The sequence below is a fragment of the Haliotis rufescens genome, unplaced genomic scaffold (genome assembly GCF_023055435.1).
Source record: "Haliotis rufescens isolate VD_foot unplaced genomic scaffold, xgHalRufe1.0.p SCAF_3, whole genome shotgun sequence".
Classification (NCBI taxonomy): domain Eukaryota; kingdom Metazoa; phylum Mollusca; class Gastropoda; order Lepetellida; family Haliotidae; genus Haliotis; species Haliotis rufescens.
In genome coordinates, this window is record NW_025964001.1 from 28,949,307 (window position 1) to 28,955,306 (window position 6,000).

Here is a 6,000-nt window from a genome sequence, read left to right on the forward strand (position 1 = left end):
GAATCTCCATAGAAATCATACCTCGTATCTGCCATCTTTTCCATGTAACGCGAAGACCTTGAAGCAAGGTCACTCCACAGGATTCCATTGCACTTCGCCTGTCTGTAAATAAGAAGTATGCATTTCTGAACAACATTTGATTAACACCACGAAAACCTTCATTCAGTAATTTCTTTCTTGTTCTGCTCTGCTCAAACATACCCATACCGTCAGCAAAAAACACCATGTCATCGAAAAAGGTTTCCATTTTCCCGATGTAGTCATACTGAACATCACACAAACCACACTGGCGATGGATAGGTGCAAAATGGCCATCAATTGAAATATTTCTGTCGTTGCTGTCAAGAATGAAGCTCACAAACTCTTCAAATGTTACATCATCTCCGCATGTTTTCTGCAAAGCACCAGACATGTCATTGTATCGTGTAGACTTCACAATTTGAAGTCCAGTAATTTCCCAATACGTTGGATTAACTGCAAATAGTTTATCTACGTAACCAGAAAGGAGTCTTGTGTATGGATTTCTTACAAATATGTATTTCCGGGTAGACAGTATGTGCAGTGGTGGTAGTTCTTGTTTTGGTGAAACAGATTGTCTTGTGTTCAGATTAGTATGAGCCTTGTGGCCGAGGTCCTTCTTATAGACGGTCAACATTCGTGTCCAGAACATACTTCCAACTTTCTGGATTGGGCATATAGAAGCGTCCCCCTTGGCTGTCACTTTTAAAGCAGGTGGTATTTTAGGAAAACTCCTCTGGAAATACTGATTGTTCTTCTGACACGATTTCGTCAGTAATTCTCGTCTTTGGGCAAATCTATGTTCAAGACTTATTTTCATCTCTTGGCTTTGACGTAAAGCTGGATGAAGGTCCCTCAGGGTCTACAAGAAAAATGCAAAACAAAGAATTGTGAAATGCAGCAGTTACATATTGTTTGTTAGTTTGTTTGTTTATTTGTTGTTTAACGCCGCACTCGGCAATATTCTAGCTATATGGCGGCGGTCTGTAAATAATCGAGTCTGGACCCGACAATCTAGTCATTGACATCATGAGCATCGATCTACGCAATTGAGATACTATGACATGCATCGACCGAGTCTAAGAGCCTGACCACCCGACCCCGTCGCCTATTACGACAAGTATGGGTTGCCGAAGACCTATTCTAACCCGATTCTTCACGGGTACATACTGATTGTCCCTTGTACCATGTTAATGATTCTACGGTTTGTGTGTACTGGACCTGAGATATACGTGTCCTGATAGTTGACCAGTGACATTCCTTTGGGATCGCGGGAAAGACTACACGCAGATCCCCTGTAACTTAGGCTTGGATACAATATTCAAGCTCGGTGATTTGGTTGATGAGGTGACATAGAGTCACGACGGCGTGTGACACAGCTCGATTATTTTCAGGTAGACGTGATGTGAGTTGAATATTTCAGACGGCGGCATTCAACAACATTCACTCAATCAAACATTGGCGTGGCAAGATCAGTACATTGCAATGTTTTGATTGGTATGAAGTTTCATATTCTACACGTATGGCATATGTTGCAGTTAAGGAGTCGAAATAATGTTTAGCCCTTTTTGACAGATGATCATTATTCATGTAAAAGATCACATCGTACTCGATTGTAATGTCTACTCAAATATATTGAAATATAAATCAATTTGATTAGAAAAAAGAGAAAGATGTCGGGTGCTTAGAACAAATATATTCACAATAAAACTAAATTAATGAAAAAGATAATATTGTTTTCTCTTCGTTCATTATCATTATTGATCAATGTGCACGCGATTTGAATACTGAGCTCCCTGGGGAGTACACACCACAAGCTTCCTGTGAAGGTTAAGTCACGTCATCTGTGTCATCTAAGGTTGGATTCTCACACATGCATCGGTATCAATGTCACGTCGTTCTGACTAGGAAGTAATAGGCTTCAAACACACGATGTTGCTCAGAGCTATAATCAGGTGACCTTTGACACATCATTATCGAAATTGGTTTTGTAAAGTGACGTTTACCTAGGCTCATCACGCCGAAGACACCTGCTCGATTCCCCATATGGGCACGCAGCCTTCGCCTATTCTTGTGTGCTCTCGATTGGCACAGCTCTCTTATTGTTAACAGTTCATGAAATGAAGAATGCGACACGTCTATACTGATATCCATTTTTCTTTGTGATACATTTTATAGTTTAAGTATTGTTGTGGGAACTATGTTAGGCGCCGGCCTTCTTCGTACACAACCCTGTTCACGGTACATAAATAACACATGTTTTATCAGCTTCATTGAGTACAAACGTAAAAAAAACAACGTGAGGATGCGGTGTCCAGTACGCACAGGAAACCTTTTTGGACGTCATGAAATAGGGAATGTATTCTCGTCTAATAATGCGAGCATATTTGTGTCCATTAAAATGGGATACTTTTTACAAGGCAACATGATCCCAATGGTTATCTGCAGTTAATGTCTGGCTGGTTATCCAGCTTGTCAATGTTTTTTTGAAGATCATATTACAGTCGCAATAGTTATCATTTTTGTTACAAAACTGGGATGTTCACGTGCGTACATGTATGTGATTACAAATTGTTTCATACGACTTTCAGTTATTGGCCAATTTTTTCGATGACTGTTTCTTTCGCCTCCCGGGGGCGGTCGGGTAGCCTAGTGTTTAAAGCGTTAGCTCGTCACGCCGAAGACCCGGGTTCGATTCCCGACATGGGTACAATTTGTGAAGCCCATTTCTGTTGTCCCCCGCCGTGATATTGCTGGAATATTGCTAAAAGCGGCGTAAAACCAAATTCACTCACTCACTCACTTTCGCCCCCCACACCTTATTGTATTTCATTAGTGCCTATGTTTTGTTTGTTCGTTGTTTAACGCCCCACTCTGCAATATTACAGCTATATGACAGCGGTTTGTAAATAATCGAGTCTGGACAAGAGAGTTCAGTGATTGACATCATGAGCATCGATCCACGCAATTGGGATGCAATGACATGCATCAAACTAGGTCAGCAGACCTCCCGATCCTATTAGTCGCCTCTTACGGCCTATTCACGGGTCTCAGTGCCCATGTGTCGGCACCTACTGTTTGTATTAAGCATACCTTAACAGTGCCATGTGTCGGCACCTACTGTTTGTATTAAGCATACCTTAACAGTGCCATGTGTCGGCACCTACTGTTAGTATTAAGCATACCTTAACAGTACCATGTGTCGGCACCTACTGTTTGTATTAAGCATACCTTAACAGTGCCATGTGTCGGCACCTACTGTTAGTATTAAGCATACCTTAACAGTACCATGTGTCGGCACCTACTGTTAGTATTAAGCATACCTTAACAGTGCCATGTGTCGGCACCTACTGTTTGTATTAAGCATACCTTAACAGTGCCATGTGTCGGCACCTACTGTTAGTATTAAGCATACCTTAACAGTGCCATGTGTCGTATCCGCCAGAAACACCAGTTTTGGGGCTCGATCTGGAACAAATGTATACGTGATACAATCTCAAGAGACGATAGTGTCATCTGTCGGAGGGTATGTATATACTGTTTCAATCAGATGGGGTTTGTTCTGATATAAAAGAGTAATTTCCCAAATCATCGTAGAATGTGTAATAAAGACTTCTGTCCATCTGTAGGTTTATATTTACGATATAAACGGCGAGGGGAGAAGAGGTGTTTATTGTACAATAAAACACCACAGGAACAATAAACGACCACGATAGACAGGTACCACGGGTCGTTTATTGCTTATGTGAGATATCAACATTATTTACAGTCTTGTTCAGGACAGACAGACAGACAGACAGACAGACAATATTTTATTAACGTCTCACTCCTGTACATAAATAAAACAGCTTTATACAACTTGACATAGATAAAATGTACAGAACCATTCAATAGAATTATGAGAGACGAATTATCACAGAATTTATACATAAATGATATAAAGATGCTATAGTAAAAAGTTATCCATATAAAAGATGTTTTCTACGATTAAGAATTAAAAAGCAGACTTTGGCAAGTATAAAACACACACTGGGGTCACTGAAAATTAAACAAAGTTTGTCGATATCAGGTATATCTAAAACATTATAAGATTTAGCAATACATTCATTAAAAAGAGTTGCCCTGATATCATGGATGTAAATACAAATTATAAGCTTTAAATATTTTACTCATTCTTAAATAAGGATGACTCCCTTAATACAGTTTTACCTCGTCAATATATAAATACAAATCGGACAAATCTTTTTTTATGACCGGGGGGTTTAAGTTTGGTATTTCCTGAATATTCTCACAAACACAAACAATTGTCCACCATTACCTGTACCTTTTTCTCCCATTTCAGATCGGTCCACCTTGCCCAATGGGGTGCAATCGTTCGGCCAAGCGTATATATATGCGTTGTCTACCTACATCTGATGGGAAGTCACTACCCTCTCAAAAATAGCGTCGTCCAATTTCCGACGTCATCAAGTAGCGAGCGAGCGTATGTTCGAATCTCCAGAAATGACGTCATGATACAACAATGTTTTATCATGAAATAAACCACGCCTCGTTCTTCGTTGTTTTTTGCGTTATATCGTGTAGCTATCTCATATAACTATCTTATATGTAGAGAATCTCACCCGAGTGTCTTTTGATATCAAATATATCAACACGAGTTGATAAAAGTGGCAAAACTTTATCAACGAGTGTTGATATGTTTGATATCAAAAGACACGAGGTTGAGATTTTATTTATCATCCAACATCATTCTTCCAACCTTTTCAGTTTGTAAGAGGTACTGCTAACAGCTTCAGTAGCAGAGCCATTAGTGATATTGTGATTTTGACGTCATGGTAACAATGACGTCAAAATGGTCGGCAAAGCATTGTGATGCAATTTCATTGCAGCGATAGCTACAATGTAGATATCGCTCGATCTCACCCAAGCGATATCTCATGTGGGAGCCAGTTTTGGATGATATAATTTATATCACGCCATACTCGTGGTGGTTACTTTAGAACAAAACTTTTCGAAGGTCGCCTCATTTTCTCTACGGAAATCAGATTGAATAATGCTTACATGATATCTGCATACATGATTTGAAGTGGTTCAGTATTATGGTGAAAATTATGGTTTGGGTACATAAAACAAACATACATGCAGTCTAAAACTAATCTGTTACATCTGTAACATATCCGCTGTAACCAAACAGTTCGCTTTGGTAACATTGAGATAATCCAACTATGTTTTCAATATTGAGGTTGCGAACTTCGATTCGATACCTGTATATTTTTCAAATTCAATGTTCAATCTACATTCGAAGCCTCAACATTGAAAAACAGGTGGTTTATTTCCTAAACTGATCATCCATTTATTTTGTCATTTGTAAATAAAAGCGACATAAACCCTTTCCATACCCATAAGAAATCTCCGCCTAAAGCATACTGTTTATTAGTCGATTTTATGATTCCGACTATATCAAAAGCATGTGTTAATGAATCACTATCAAATAGTGATGACACCAAGGGTTCACGAAAAGGTGAGCGTGTCATGACCCATCAGTGCCACAGTCACAAACACATGCAAAGACAAGTCAATTGTTCACCCGAAAATACACGGAAACATATGGTACAATACAAAATAGGGAAGTGCATCGGACATCATATTTGTCACTGATGCATCCAATTTGGAAATGTCCTCCACATGTCTACATGTTGTTTGTTTGTTCGTTCGTTCGTTCGTTCGTTCGTTCGTTCGTTCTTTCTTTCTTTCTTTCGTTCGTTCATTCATTCTATTTATTCATTCATTCATTCATTCATTCATTCATTCATTCATTCATTTATTGCCATAAAACTTTTTGAAAGCTTTCTGAGCCTTTACTTCAGTTTTCAGGAAGGAGGATGAGGAAGGAGGTGTAAATACAAAATCTATGTGCAAGGAATTATCAGTATGATTACATAGGGTTACCTGTTATCCAGACGACGGTGAAGCAGCAAACAA